Here is a 15,900-nt window from a genome sequence, read left to right as displayed (position 1 = left end):
AAGCCAAGTGATTTTGAAATGTTTTGCCGGTGTCTATGATGACTGGTGGGTCCATCTAATACACAAACACCAAGTGTTCAAGGGAAGCAAATAGAAGCAAGACTGCTTCTATGCTAGAAGAACGATAGTGTTTTGAACTTCTCAGCAAAACGGTTCATTCTCCTGCTCTACTGAAACTGTGAATGTATGCAAAAGTGCCAACAGTGACCAAGAAGCTTTTCCCTGCGGTAGTTTCTGTAGTGTAGTGGTCATCATGTTCCCCTCACACGTGAAAGGTCCCTGGTTCGACACCAGGCACAAACAAGGTTGTGATTTTGAAGCTAGTGTTACATTCTTAGGCCTGTAAACTGTGTTACTCGACAGCATTAGAGAAATGTAGAAAACTTTCTTTTATATTGTTTCTGTAGTGTAGTGCTTTAAGTGTTATTGCTGCTGTTTGAACTACAAAAATGTTTAAACAAGTTAAATGTTCCTTATTTTAAAATATGCAAATGCAGTTATAAGAAATTAAAAACTATTTCTATTTTAATAAAATCTGAATTCAAGAAATTCCTGGAAAAAATTCACTTATTTTACACACAGAGCTGTGCAGTAAAGCTGAAACTCTACATCTTCAAACTGCATCATGTCATTAAAAAAAAAGGAAAACTTTACAGAAGTGTTTGATTTACAAAATGCTAGCTAGTGATGTACATGCAGCCCCTTTTTACATCATTAGAATGCACAATTACTGTAGGAAAATTATAATCTAAGAAACTCCTGGAACTAACAAGCAAAAAAAAAATGAACAGGTACTTTAACAAATCTTGTTTAGTAAAACTCCAAATTGTTAAACTTTTCACTGACATTCAGAAGTGTAACAATTGTTTCAACAACAAAAACATCTGTAGAGTCTGTAACACACCTTTATCACATTGTCCACAACAAGAGGGGTCGCACTAGATCCACTCATGGTCAGCAATGTCTGAGATGAGAGTGAGGACTCTGGGATTGACTGAACACTTTTTTCTTCTTGGATTCAACCTCGGTGCCTCTCAGGATTTATGGAAAAGAAACACCTTTATGGAAAAAAAAAAGAGTGAGAGAAAGATTGAGAAAATGAACAACCTGAGATGGATATCAAATTGATACGTTTGATAAATCCAAAAAAGGTGTTGATAAAAACAGAATATTAGCGTTGGAGAAACTCCAGTGTTGATCGTAGTTCCACTGGGTAGTGTATGTTAAAGCAGTAATAACTGCCAAACATCAGGCAGATGGAGGAGGTGAAGGTTGTGATGTGGTCGTTGACAATCTTCTTGTCGATGCTCAACATGAATGTCTCAGCAGTAAAGCAGGAGGAACCTGGGAATAATAATAAACATAATAATTCAAACGTTTAATAACAGGGGCTTCAATGTCAGTTATATATATAATGCAGATACATGAAACAAATTGGAGGATGAACGCTGCCAATATTGGTAGTAAACAAATAAAAATGGCTTAATAAAGTAATTAATGTGCCAAATAAAAATTTTACATAAAAAGGAAAGTAATTTTAAAACAATAAGTTTGGAAATAAAAGGGAAAATTAAATAATAGTGCTAATTTTAAATTAAAACTGAAAATGATAAATATTGATCTGTCAATGTAAAATAAAATAGGTTGGTAAAGTTTCTTTTTTGGATGCTGTATTTGGCACAATAATTAATCAACCATGTATTTATTTCTTTTTTTATTACCAATTAAGGCAGGAACTTGAGGGGTTTATGGACGTGACCTAAAGATAGTGAGGAGTTAATAATATTGAGAAGAGGCTCACCAGCTGTATGTAACACTTCCTTCAATAGATTAGTGGGAATGGGATATTATTAGTAGTTATGATAGTATTAGTGGGAATGGGATCTAACTGACATGTTGTTGATTTAGCTTTGGTAATAACATCATACAGCTCTTCCTGTCCTGTACATGTAAAACAGTGTAGTTGTGGAGTTGTAGGTGAGATTGTGTCAGGAGATGCTGTCAGAGGTTGGACCTCCACAATTGTTTTTCTAATGTTATACATTTTTTTAGTGAAGAAATTCATAAAGTCGTCACTACTAAACTGTGATGGAACACATTTTTCAGATCCCTGATTTGTAGTTAATTTAGCGGCTGTACTGAAAAGGAACCTGGGATTGTTTTTGTTGTTTTCTATGAGTTTGCTCAGGTGTTCAGCTCTTTTTGAGCTTCATGATTTTTATTATATGAAATATTTTATATTATATATTTGATATTATTCAAATTATTATTAAACAGTCTCCTCCAAGCAGCTCATCTCCTGTGAGGACTCGGTCTCCGCCAAGCAGCTCGTCCCCTGTGAGGACTCATTCTCCTCCAAGCAGCTTGTCTCCTACCAGTCATGAGCCTCACATAGAGATAAATACAGAGCACATAGTGTTTGAACAGCTTTATGTTATAGGTTACAGAGGGATTTCTGTCCAACACCAGGGGATCAGGAGAAGAAGGAAAAAGATGAAGAGATTAAGAGGAAGAAGATGAAGAGATGATGTTATGGATCATCACCATACCAACTGCTCTTTTGGAAAGTCAGACTTTTGTCTTTCAGAAGAGCCTTCAGTGTGCTGGTGATGGTACTGCAGATGTTTTCTGGAGGCTCCTGGCAGAAAAATGTCCCATAGGCATAGACAATAAAGACTATTGTTTTCTTGTTGATACTGGCGCTACATGTTCTTCAATTGCTGGGGGTGAATATTCTGGTCCCATTTCAGGAAAAAGTATCCGCTCCGTGGGAATAGATGGGGTTCCAATTTCATGTCCTATAACTCACCTTTTCCCTGTGGTGACACCAACTGGTACAAATTTTTATCATAGCTTTACAATAATTCCGAACTCGCCTTTAAACCTTTTAGGAAGAGATGATGCATAAAATGGGAATGGAAATTCTGTTTTTTGAAACCAATGTCTCACTGTCTTTTCCTTCTGTCCTCATGCTCTCAACTGAGCCACAGCCACATTCGGAAGATTTCTTCCATGGTAGTACAGAAGTCGTGCCTGATGAACCAAATTTAGATGAAGTTAACCCTAAATTATGGGCCTCTCACAAAGATGAGGTTACCAGGTTTCATCCAGGTAAAACCGTATCATGCACTCATGAAAACACACCATCCGATTTTTGTTAAACAATATCCATTGTCGGAAGAGAAGAATGTTGGCATTGCTCCAGTTATTGACAATTTATTGTCACAAGGTGTTTTGATCGAGACACATTCACCGTATAACACACCGATTAATCCTGTCTTAAAGGCAGATAAAAAATGCTGGAGGCTAACGCAAGATTTACGTGAGATTAATAAATTAGTTATTCTGTTAGCTCCTTTGGTGCCCGATGTAGCTACCATTGTTATCTCTATACCAGCGACTCACAGATTTTTTACTGTGATTGATCTTTGTTCTGCTTTTTTCAGTGTCCCTTTGGCCTCAGAGACGCAGCCGCTTTTCGCTTTTACCTATAGGGGACGTCAATTCACCTAGACACATCTTCCTCAGGGCTTTGTTGACTCGCCAGCCGTATTCTCCGCTGTAGTGCACAGAACTTTGGCTGATATACACCTGCCGGAAATAACCTGCATTCTTCAATACGCAGATGACATCCTTGTCACAGGACCGAGTACAGCTTGTGACTAGGTTTTCAAGACCTCTGACTGTGAAACAGATGCAGAGCTTCTTGGGACTGGTAAACTACTGCCGAGCATGGATCCCTGACTGCGCACAGCATGATAAAGTTTGCGTAGTGCTATTGATCACAAAGCTCCTCCATCACATCTCATTCTGTGGACTCATGAAATGACTGACAGTTTCGCTGCCCTCAAGAAGGCTATACAGTCTGCTCCAGCTCTAGGTCTTCCGAATTATGCTAAGCCTTTTCACCTCTATGTGCACGAACGTGGTGGTACGGCTGCGGGGATCCTAGCCCAGGAACACGGTGACAGATATCGCCCTGTTGCGTATCTTTCCAAATCTTTAGACAATATAGCACAAGGGTTGCCTTCGTGCTTGCGTGCAGTGGCTGCTGCAGCTCTGATGGTCCGGGATGCTAAGAAAACGGTGCTGTCACATCCTTTGATACTGTACACCTCGAATCAGGTAACAGCTAATTTATACAACCTCGACAAACAACATATGACAGCACAACGTGGATCTGGTTATGAAACTACACTCTTGGCAACGGAAAACTTAACTATCAAGCCTTTTTCTCGGCCGCATTCAGCTGTAGTAGCTCTGCGTGATCTGCTAGACGATATTGACGTAGATGGTTTTGGCGAGGCACATGATTGCCTTGAACACATTGAACGAGAGACCTCTTGTAGGCCCGATCTCTTAGGTATGTCCCTGGAAGAGGGGGATTGCTTATATGTAGATGGTTCATGTTCAAAACCCTCTGATGGTGTGTATTTATGTGGATATGCGGTTGTAAGATTACCTGATGTAACAGTTGAAGCTAAATCATTACCATACACATCAGCACAAGCTGCAGAATTGGTCGCACTTAAAAGAGCATGTCAGTTGTCTGAAGGTAAAGTAGTGACTATATACACTGATTCTAAGTATGCTTATGGTTTTGTGCATGATTTTGCCGAAACATGGAAGCAAAGAGACTTTAAAACAGCTGATGGAAAGCCCATAGCACATTTTAATCTCATAGGCGACCTTTTAAAAGCTGTTCAACTCCCTGCCAAAGTGGCCATAGTGAAGGTTAAAGGACATGCCGTAGGTGATTCAGAGGAAATTCAGGGAAACACATTAGTGGATAAAGTAGCTAAGGAAGCAGCTAAACAACCAGTAGATTTGGACACAGTACATACAAATTCTGAGATCTCGATGATGTCATGTCGAGAAATAATTTTAATCAACCTTATCTAGCGTATGTTATAATCAAACTAACATTAATCCAACAAAAAAAATAACCTAAATCAAATATAGAACTGATTAGATACAATAGAAGTAGTTTTGATAACACCTATTTAACTATATGTTAATCAAGTCTTTATTTACACCAAGTATAAAATAGTAATAATAAGATATTTACATGTGTGAGTAGGATAGATTCTCTGACTGAATGTTATAAGTGTGTGGAATAGATAAAGAAGGACAGAAAACGACCTTGAGGGAGTTTTAAGCATTTTTATTGGGATAGCAAGGCGGTTGGGCTGCTGCAGCTGCAGGAGACATGAAGGAGTAGCTTGGCCCAAGGCCGGGTGAAGGCACAGGAGCACGTTGGTTTGGCGCAGGAGATGTAGGGGAATAATCATTGGGAGACCAGTGTGAGGGATAGGGAGAAAACGGTGGGGGACAGGAGCCTTCACTGCAGTTGTCATCATAAGCTCGATAGCGGGTAGCAGAGAGATCAGGAGAGGTCTGTGTGCCCATGTCGCGCGTAGCAGTGCTCTGCACTATGCGAGAAGGCAGATAGGGATTCGCTGGAACAGTTAGGCCAGAGAGTTGTTCAAGGAAATGAGCAAGCTCAGCAGCAAGTGAGGAGAGCTGGAACTGGCGGTATTGTCTGCGAAGAAGACCCATTGGAGATATTCCAGAACGTTTGCGTGGCGGAGCTGAGCAAAAGAGACCAACAGAGATAAGATGTTAGACAGGGTAACATCACTGTGACTGCTAGGTGTAGGCAAAGGATAACACACATTCAAGAGAAAATTCTATATACTATGAAACAATCAGTTCAGAATGCACAATTAAAATATAACCTGGGCACTTGCAGCTATCAAATAAAATAATATAATCAAGCACATGTATACAGACAATCTAATACACTGAGATAACTCAATTCAATAAATGTAGAATAGCAAACAGCATTATAAAAAGAGTAAAGCATAACACTTACCCATTGCAGGTGCAGGAAGACAAAATAGGCCGCAAAAATGGTGTTCACACTTGGAGGACTGAAAACAGCGTATGGTTGGATCCAGAAAAATACCGGCTTTATACTCACTTATTTTTTTATATAAAATCAAGGAAAAGGCCGAATATAAGGGGAATTGGGAAAAAACAGGAACTCCAAATATGGTGTTGTTTGGAGGAATAAGCACCAAGGTCAAAGATAAGGGGAATTGAAAAAGAGGGCAAGATCGGAAAATAAGGGGAATTACTCAAGGTGAAGAAATTAGAAAAAAATAGTAAGATACGGTGGCTACAGAGTATAAATACAAGCGTGAAACAGACAGTACTTGTACTTCCTCACTTTGGCGTGCTCTATCATTTTGATGTGCTGTTCATTTTGATGTGAGGTACCCATCTTCTATTGAGCTCATTGGAACGTGTATGGAATAAAGAAGTTTGCTTTTACTCATCTGAGACTGAGGATCCTTCATTGGCAGTTTGTGTCTATTATATTTAAGTTTTTCTAGAGTTGGCTGAGCATTATTGGGAATCTTCTGAACAAAAGAATCCACCCTCGATGTGTCGCCTCAGAGACGGGCTCTGAGTTCCGACAAGTCACTACTCTGCACACTGCCTTTTCTCCTTCTTTTCTTTGGAAGCGGTTTATAAACCCAATCTACATGATAGAAAAGAAGAATTTAAAGAGTAAGAAGCAACATAAAAACAATAAAAGTGTCAGAATTGATGCGTTTGTTTTGTTATTTTGTCATTTGTCCATAAAGAAAGTTCACCTACCAGGAAACAACTGTTCGTGTTCCTGTTTAAGCCTCCATGATTCAGTGTAGTAGGGTTTCTTCTGTTCTTCACTCAGTTTGTTCCACTGGATCCCAAGCTGCATGCTGATCTCTGCAGAGCTGCTATTTGGATTGGCCTTGGAAAAGATGGGCCGCTGTTTCCTCGCCCAAACCATGTAGGCATTCATTGGCCTTCTGATGTTGCCTTTTTTATCTCTGCACTTGGCAACGTTAAATTTATCTACAAAATAAAAGCTGTTACCCATCTTATTATCTGTCATTATTTCTCCTTCTTTCTTCTGAAAGTCGCTCTTTCTGGCTGAAAAATCTTTTTTAATGTCTTGGAGAGCGGATTGTTCAAAACATTGACGCTTATCACTAAAAACAATTAAAAACATTTCAGCTGTTTGTTTGCGCTTCATTGCTGTGGTCAGTAAATGTTTGTGTTGAACTGCAGCACAACAAAGTTGTCATGACAATAAAAGCGAGTTGAGGGCGCTATCAGAGATACCGACATCACAAAAGAGGCGGGGCTTCAAAGATTCAAATGCAGACGCGGAAGCTGAAAACGGGTGGTGTTAAGACAAGCGAAGTGGTGTGTGATTGTAAACCCTACACGAGTTCTTATAGCGCTCCTCTGTTTAGACACAGTAGGGAATTAAAATATTAAGAATTTTATTATTTAATAGAAAACACGTGTTTGCAATTTGGAATGTGATTTTGATAAAAATTGTGGGGTTTAATTTGGGGTGTAATTAGTTTGTATTGCATGTGGTGACCTGTTGTTGTTATACTTAAAGTGACCATTAGGGGGAGTAGAAGTGCATTGAAAATAGAGAATGAGAGAACACGTGATTAGCGCGTGTCAGATGTGTGTTATAAGCTATTAGAAAATAAATCATTTATTCATGCTTCCTGACCTCACTTCCTTCTGTTTCCTGACAACACTGCACTTTTAACAAACACTTTATTTAATTTCCCTTAGATTATTCATTATACTTACCTTCTCTGAACACAAACAGATGTTTTACTTAAACACATGGTAGTATTTATAGTCTCTGTTTATCTTTCAATCATAATCATCTACTTATTAAGACGTTTCTACGCAAGAAATTATCATGAGAATAAAATAATCTGGTGCCAATCCATGCGATTAATTATAAAGTACAGATGTTTAAGTGAATCAGGTTCTGCCCCACATTAACTGTCAGCTATATTGCTTTCAGAGCTCAAAATTAACAAAGCATTAAAGCTGCAAGAAAATACCTCAACTTCAGTTTCTGTCAAATTCCTTTTCTTTAAGGACATCAAACATCACTGACTTTACTAAAGTAAAAATACCATCATTGAATGCTCTCTGTGATGAAGAGACATTAGACACGATTGAAATTCAAAATCTTTATTTATTTTATAGTGTTTATTGTGTCTCGCTGTAGTAAAATTGTTCAGACTCTCTGTTTCTCTTGTCGACTTCTTCTTTTTCTATTTCTCGTTTTCTTTTGAATGTTTTCTTGTCTCAGCTGAGCAACAATTTCCTCCCATCGCTCTCGGACCCTCATATAATGTTCTGTTTTATTCTCTGAAGTCTTCTTTTCTTCCTCACAGAGATTCTGGGTATCCTGGAGCCCCCTGTTGGTCTGAAGCTGTAAGGTGTTCCTCTCCTCTATGTCAAGTTTAGTTTTCTCTCTTTCGTCCTCTTGTTTTTCCTCAAAATCCAACGTGGGCTCAAACTGAGCAACACGTTCCTCCAGTCGCTCTTTGTCTCTGATCAAATGATCTCTCTCCTGCTCTCCACTATTTTTTTCTTTCTCACAGTGATTCTGAGTATCCTGGAGCTCCATGGTGGTCTGTTCCAAATTTACCTCTAACTGAGCAACATGTTCCTCTATATTATTTTGTTCTCTCGTCCAGCTCTCTTTCTCACATTCTAAGGTTTTCTCCAGTTCCTCATGGATTTTTAGGGAAGACCGGAGCTTCGTGGTGGTCTGTTCCAACGTGACCTCAAGCTGAGCAACATGTTCCTTCAGTTGTTTTTGTTCTCTCATCCAGCTCTCTCTCTCACAGTCTACAGTTTTCTCCAGTTCCTCAATGATTTCCAGGGAAGACTGGAGCTCCATGGTGGTCTGATCCAAAACAAACTCAAGCTGAGCAACACGTTCCTCCAGTTGTTTTTGTTCTTTCGTCCAGCTCTGGCTTCTCTCAGTTATATCCTGTTCCTGCTGCTTTCGCTCAGAAGCCAAAGTAGCCTCCAGCTTTTGCACAGTCTGAAGCAGAATGGCTTTCTCTTCTTTCTCTTCTGTTAACTTCTCTATCATTAGATTAGAAAATGCATCCAAGTCTTTCTCTACTTTCTCCATGTGTTCCAGCTTCTCCTTCATTTCAGCAATCTGCTTAGTTTTCTTTGTTCTTCTGCTTTGAAAAAACTTTCTCAACCTTCTGAAGAGCTCCATGTTTATGCCTCTTTACTCACACGCAAAACTTTGGAAATGAGAGAAACAAAGACGCGTTCCCAATTATAGACGTTGCCTTACTGTGACGTCACAGGGAGATGCCCCGCCCTCTGTCTGTGACGTAACCCGGTCTCTATTAACCGGACTATGCGCATGCGCACATTACAGAGGTAAAGAGCGGATAAAATATCATGTCTTCACAGCTTTTCTGTTGTTCCTGAGAGAAGAGCGATATTACAGTCATAAATCAGATAAAAACGGCTGTAAACTGTGTATAAAGCGAGTGAATCCGAGTTGAGAACCGGAAGTTGACCGGAGTGACTCTATGAATGTTGCAGAATCATAAATGACCAGTAGGTGGCAGTGTGATGTGTATTAGAGCTCACTGTCACAGCAAGTTTTTTTTCTTTATTTATTTATTTATTTATTTATTTATTTATTTATTTATTTATTTATTTTATATAATGAACAGTTTACAATAAAAAATATAGTAAAATGTTACAAACATGGTATTCACATTTCCTAGAAAAAAAAACAACAACAAAAAAAAGACAGAAAAAAGAAACAATGAGGGTATATACCAATAATCACAATAAAAAAGAGGAGTTTAGTTCTTTGAATATGTTCATAGTTCTGGTTGCTTTCCTATTTGAAAGACCTTGAAGAGTTTCAAAATAAATCCTCAGATCAACTTTGAATTGGGAGATATTGGGCTTCCTTTCTGACCATTTACATTTGTGTGTATAAAACTTACCTAATAATATTTAAAGATTTAGTATAAAGATGTGACTTTTATCTATATCTTTATTTTCAAAATAAAATATGACATCTCTTTTTCTTATGTTAATTTTAGATCCGCTCAACCTAGTAAATAAATATTCAACATCAGTCCAGAAAAATTGAACATACATACATTCAAAAAAAAGATGCAAAACAGTCTCTATATCCATTCCACAAAAAAACACAACATTCAGAAAGATCGGCTTTGTATCTCTTGAGAAAATAGTTAGTTGGATAAATTATAGTTATAATTTAAATAAATTTGTAGTTATAAGTCCAAATCAATTTCCAGTTGATATTTTGAAAGTGATTATTCCAGAATTTTTTACTTCAAAATGTTGCAGGGCAATGAATTAAACATCTAAAAAAATGTATTATTACATTTTCTATCTTTGATGTCAATACCGTTTAATAAGATCTCTTTTTTAAATGTTGAAGGTTTAGAATCACTGAGGCCCTTTAACAGCCTTAGAAATCCTGCTGCAATTGCATCAATCACAATACAATATTCACGCAGAGGTATTGGAATACCAAATTTCTCAAGAAATTCAGTATATGTAAGTAAATATCCTTTATTATTTATCAACTGTGAGACCATTAAAATATCATTTTTAACCCAATTAGTATAGAAAATTGATTTGTTCTTATATTTTATGTATTTATTATTCCAAATGATCTGCCTATGAGGAGAAAAGTTATGTTTGTATATAAGAATCCAATATAAGAGAGTCTGTCTATGAAAATTAGATAACTTAATAGGGAGTTTGTTGACCTCAAAATCACATTTCAAAAGAAACTCTATGCCACCAACTTTTTCAAAGATAAGATTTGGAATTATATACCACATCTCATCTTTATGTTTAATATAATTTTTAATCCAGTTCAACTTGAAAATTGCATTAGATGTAGCAAAATCAATCACATTCAGACCTCCTTGATTATATGAATTACATAAATTATTTTTATTTAAATAGTGAGGCTTGTTTTTCCATATGAAATTAAATAGAGTTGAATCAGTTTTTTCAAGAAAAGATTTTGGTACTAAACGAGACAACCCCTCGGTTTTAGACAAAAGAATCCTGCCTTTGAGTGATAAATCCCTCATGAGCCACATATCAAATTTCTTTTTCATTTTTAGCATAAGGGGTTGGAAATTAGATTGTACTCTGTTTAACTGATCTTTGCAAATATTGATACCAAGATAAGTTACTTCCTCTCTAATCGGAATACCTTCAAATTGGGTAAAAGGAATGCCATCATCTTTAAGTGGAAAAACAGTAAATTTTTTATGTTTAAACATAAACCTGACACTTCAGAAAAAAGATTAAGGCACTCTATACTTTTCTTAGCCTGTGATAGATCTTTCAAAAAAATAGCTGTATCATCAGCAAGCTGACAACATTTAATTTCTCTGTCCCTAATACTGATGCATTGAAAGGAATCATTATGCAAATGTAACGCCATCGTTTGCATAACTAACAGAAATAAAAAGGGTGCCGCTGGGTCTCCTTGTTTTATGCCCCGAGAAATACTAAATCGATGAGTCGTTCCCCACGGGAGTTTAACTGAACTATTACAGTCATTGTATAAAGTTTGTATCGCCCTTTTAAAGTATTGACCAAAACCAAAAAAATCTAATAGATCAAATAAAAAATTATGTTTTACAGTATCAAAGGCTTTATATATATCTATAAATAAAATTAAGCTGTCATCATTTATATAATCCTTATAATCAATTAAATCTAAGATTAATCTAATATTATTGCTAATATGTCAGCCTTGCATAAAGCCTGATTGACTATCATCTATGATTGTATCTAAACATAATTTTAATCTTTGAGCAAAAATATGGGCAAACAATTTTGCATCATTATTAATTAATGTTATAGGTCTCCAATTGTCAAGAAGCAAACAATCCTTATTCGGTTTAGGTAACAATGTAATTAGGCTTTGACACATAGATGGGCGGAGCTTACGGGCTTCTATAGCTTCCTTAAAAACCAATAACAAAAATTCAGAGATATAATCTTGGAATATTTTATAAAATTCACCTGTTAAGCCATCATTCCCGGGGGATTTATTGTCTTTTAACTTACTAAAATTCTTTTTTAATTCTTCAAAGGATATATCTTGATCACAAACTTCTTTCTGGGTTTCGTCAATACCTTGTGCAACATTTTTTGGAAATATGGCTACTTCGTTCAGAATATAAATTTTTATAGAAATCTTCCACAAAATCAGAAATTGTTTTAGGATCTTCGGATATCTGCTCATTAATTTTAAGTTTATATATATTATTAACACTAATATTTATTTTTTCTAATTATGAAAATATTTTGTATTCCTTTCACCATGTTCCATCCATTTCCGTCTAGAACGAATGAAGGCCCCCCGTGCCAGATTTTGATAGATATCATCCAATTCAGATTGTAATTCAATTAACATATTAATATCAGCTTGTGTTTGCTCATCCTTTTCATAAATAAGAATAATTCCCTTAAGTATTCTGTCTTGTCTCATTCTTTTTTCCTTAGATAATTATTTTCCTCTTTTAATTGCCATATTTCGAATCTGAAATTTTGTATAGTCCCAATGTTTGCCATATATCTGATCTTTTTTAGCTTTTGACAAATTTTCATTTATAATTTTTATGCCTTTTTCTTTGAACAATTCATCACTCAAAAGTGTATTATTTAATTTCCAGTAATTTGCTTTAAATTTAATTGATCTATTCCTTATGCATATTGCTAAAGTGATCATATTATGATCAGAAAAAAACGAGGGTTCTATTTTCGTTTCCTTCACACTATCTAATAATTCATTTGAAATAAGCCAAAAATCAATCCTAGATCTCTTAGATAAATCTTTGTTGTTCCAAGTGAACTGGATTTGATGTGGATTTTTTAGTCTCCACACATCACAACAGTTTAAGTGCAAACAGAGATTATTAAATTCTCCATAAGTGCCTCTTAAGGATCTTTGAGGATGACAGTCTTTAATAGGATCATTTATGCAGTTCCAGTCGGCCCCAAATATTAGTTTAGCATTAACAAAAGAATTTAACAAGGCATTTATTTTTTCTTCAAATTCAGCAAAAAGAAGTGTGTTTCTTTGGCTAATATTATGGCCATATATATTACCTAAAATAAAAATATTCTTCATAAATTCAACAACTAAAATTATCCATCTTCCTGAGTCATGAACTACATTTTTTAGGATTTTTCCCTGAAAGGAGCCCTTTAATATAGCAACACCCGCTGATTTACTGTTTCCATAAGACATCCATATATTGTCTCCCCACTGATTTTTCCAGAAATTAAAATCTGAGACTAAAGCATGCGTTTCTTGTAAAAAATAAAAATCTGCCTTAAAAGATTTACAAAACAAAAAAACAGCTTTCCTCTTAATCTGTTCTCGTAAACCCCTCGCATTAAGTGAATACAATGAAAAAGACAAAGTCTTTCTAACTGCAATTTAGAATGAGATAAAATTTCTTAACGAAAGGCAGACAAATTACCCATCATTCTTCTTCTTAACGACATATCAGGGCTTTTTCACCATTACAATCTTACTTCTTTACCATCAATGATGGCTCTGGCTCCAACGAAAAAAGCTCTTTTCCCTTGCTTTCGTGCCTCTTCAATTTGTGGCCACAGTTTAATGCGTGTCTCTTTGTCTTTTTGTGGTCAGGTCTTCGCCGAACTTTAACTTCTTTGTTTTGAGGAATTCCGAGTTCTTTGCGCATTTCCATACTCTTTCTTTGGTTGACCTGGACGTAAATCTCGTTATCACCGGTCGAGTTTTGCCATCTTCTCTCCTTCCGATCCTGTGGCTCACATCAACTTGGGAGCGTAGATCCTCTCCGGAGTCTTGAATGAGTGTCTTGCAGATGTCGACCACACGCTGTTTAACATCTTCTCCCTCTTGCTCTGGCAGACCATACAGCCTCAGGTTCCATCTTCTGTGATAGCGTTCCATATCGTTCAACCGGTCCTCCAGACCAGTTATTCTCTTCTGATGATCATCACTTGCCTTCTTAATCGTTGTTATTTCTGTTTTCATATCTTGAACTTCGTTGAAGAGAAACTCTGATGATTCCTTTAAGGCCTCGATGGTGTCTGCATTTTTCTTTATCAAGCTTGCAAGATTATTCGCATTCTCTTTTATTTTTTCAGCCACAAGTCTCACGATGTTGTCTTGCAATTCGGAGAGTGTTGGTTCAGCTTTTCCCTTCTTTGCGACCGGAGTGCACGGAGCTGAATCAGGAAGAGGGATAACTCCTCCATCGTAATTAGTGTAGGAATGCATATCACCTGCTTTAACAACTTCCATAATATCCTCCGTCAAATCTCTGTTTTCTGTTGTAAATGAAAGCATCTTTTTACCTTGGTCTCTTAGTCTTTTTTCTGTCATCTTTTTGGTTTTTGCAATTATAGTCTGATAAACTTTGGGCAACAGATCAAGTCAACAAAGAGTCCGAAATCTTTATCTCAGTGAAAACCAACAACGAAAAAGAGATATGTTTGCACTAATTAATTGTAACGTTAAAGGTTAGAAAACCATTTAGCATCTCTTAGCCTCGAATATCGACAACTGTCCCGGCCGCAATCTTGCACGCCCCCCCAGAATCCCAAACTGCTGTGTGTCTTGTCCTCGCTATTAGTGACGTCATTAGAGCTCCACTACTTCTAATTACCTGCTGTGACAGTGAGCTCTAATACACATCACACTGCCACCTACAGGTCATTTATGATTCTGCAACATTCATAGAGTCACTCCGGTCAACTTCCGGTTCTCAACTCAGACCCAGTTTACTGTCAAATACCGCGTACTAACTGCTCTCTCTATGGAGCTCTATGTAATAAGTGTAGTTTAAACACTCATCAATCAAATACAATTATCAACTGTATGTGAATAAAAGACAGTTTGGACTTTAAAAACCTCTATGTATTATGTAACAGACATGTCTACTGAAGTTAGCATGCTAAGCTAGCCCCGGTCCGTCCTCAGAGAGCATGGAGTCCCGCTGACCTTCACTCGCTTTATACACAGTTTACAGCCGTTTTTATCTTATTTATGACTGTAATATCGCTCTTCTCTCAGGAACAACAGAAAAGTTGTGAAGACGCCATGATAATTTATCCGCACTTTCCCTCTGTAATGTGCGCATGCCACAGTAAGTGTGGCGTGTGTGTGTGTGTGTGGGGGGGGGGGGGGGGGGAGAGAAAGAGAGAGAGAGAGAGAGAGAGAGAGAGAGAGAGAGAGAGAGAGAGAGAGAGAGAGAGAGACAGGGGTGACGTCACAGAAAGAGGGCGGAGCATCTCTCTGTGACGTCACAGCAGGGCAACCTGTATGTAAGTCAGAATGCGTCTCTGTTTCTCATTTCCGAGGTTTGTGCGGTTGAGTAAAGACACGTAAACATGGGGCTCTTCAGAAGGTTTAGAGAAATTTTTCAAACCAGAAGAAAGAAGAAAACTAAGCAGATTGCTGAAATGAAGGAGAAGCTGGAACACATGGAGAAAGTAGAAAAAGATTTGGATGCATTTTCTAATCCAAGGATAGAGATGATAACAGAAGAGAAAGAAGAGAAAGCCATTCTGCTACAGACGGTGCAAAAGCTGGAGGCTACTTTGGCTTCTGAGCGAAAGCAGCAGGAACAGAATATAACTGAGAGAAGCCAGAGCTGGACGAGAGAACAAAAACAACTGGAGGAACGTGTTGCTCAGCTTGAGGTCACTTTGGAACGGACGACCAAGAAGCTCCAGTCTTTTCTGGAAATCCATGAGGCACTGGAGAAAACTGTAGAATGTAAGAGAGAGAGCTGGGCGAGAGAACAAAAACAACTGGAGGAACATGTTGCTCAGCTTGAGGTCACTTTGGAACAGACCACCAAGAAGCTCCAGTCTTCCCTGGAAATCCATGAGGAACTGGAGAAAACTGTAGAATGTGAGAGAGAGAGCTGGACGAGAGAACAAAAGAAAGTGGAGAAACATGTTGCTCAGCTC

The 15,900-nt window shown here is 37.4% G+C and overlaps 1 long non-coding RNA gene across 1 annotated transcript; it reads left to right on the top strand.

The window, feature by feature from the left end:
• Nucleotides 1–12,433: 12,433 nt before the first annotated feature.
• Nucleotides 12,434–14,516, top strand: LOC310732872. The gene is made up of 2 exons (XR_014535567.1): nt 12,434–13,305; nt 13,404–14,516. It is a non-coding gene; the product is annotated as an uncharacterized lncRNA (long non-coding RNA).
• The last annotated feature ends 1,384 nt before the right edge of the window (nt 14,517–15,900 follow it).

This window comes from Silurus aristotelis (genome assembly GCF_946808225.1).
Source record: "Silurus aristotelis genome assembly, chromosome: 1".
Classification (NCBI taxonomy): Eukaryota; Metazoa; Chordata; class Actinopteri; order Siluriformes; family Siluridae; genus Silurus; species Silurus aristotelis.
Note: the sequence above shows the minus strand (reverse complement) of the source record. Positions and strands in the feature narration are given on the sequence as shown.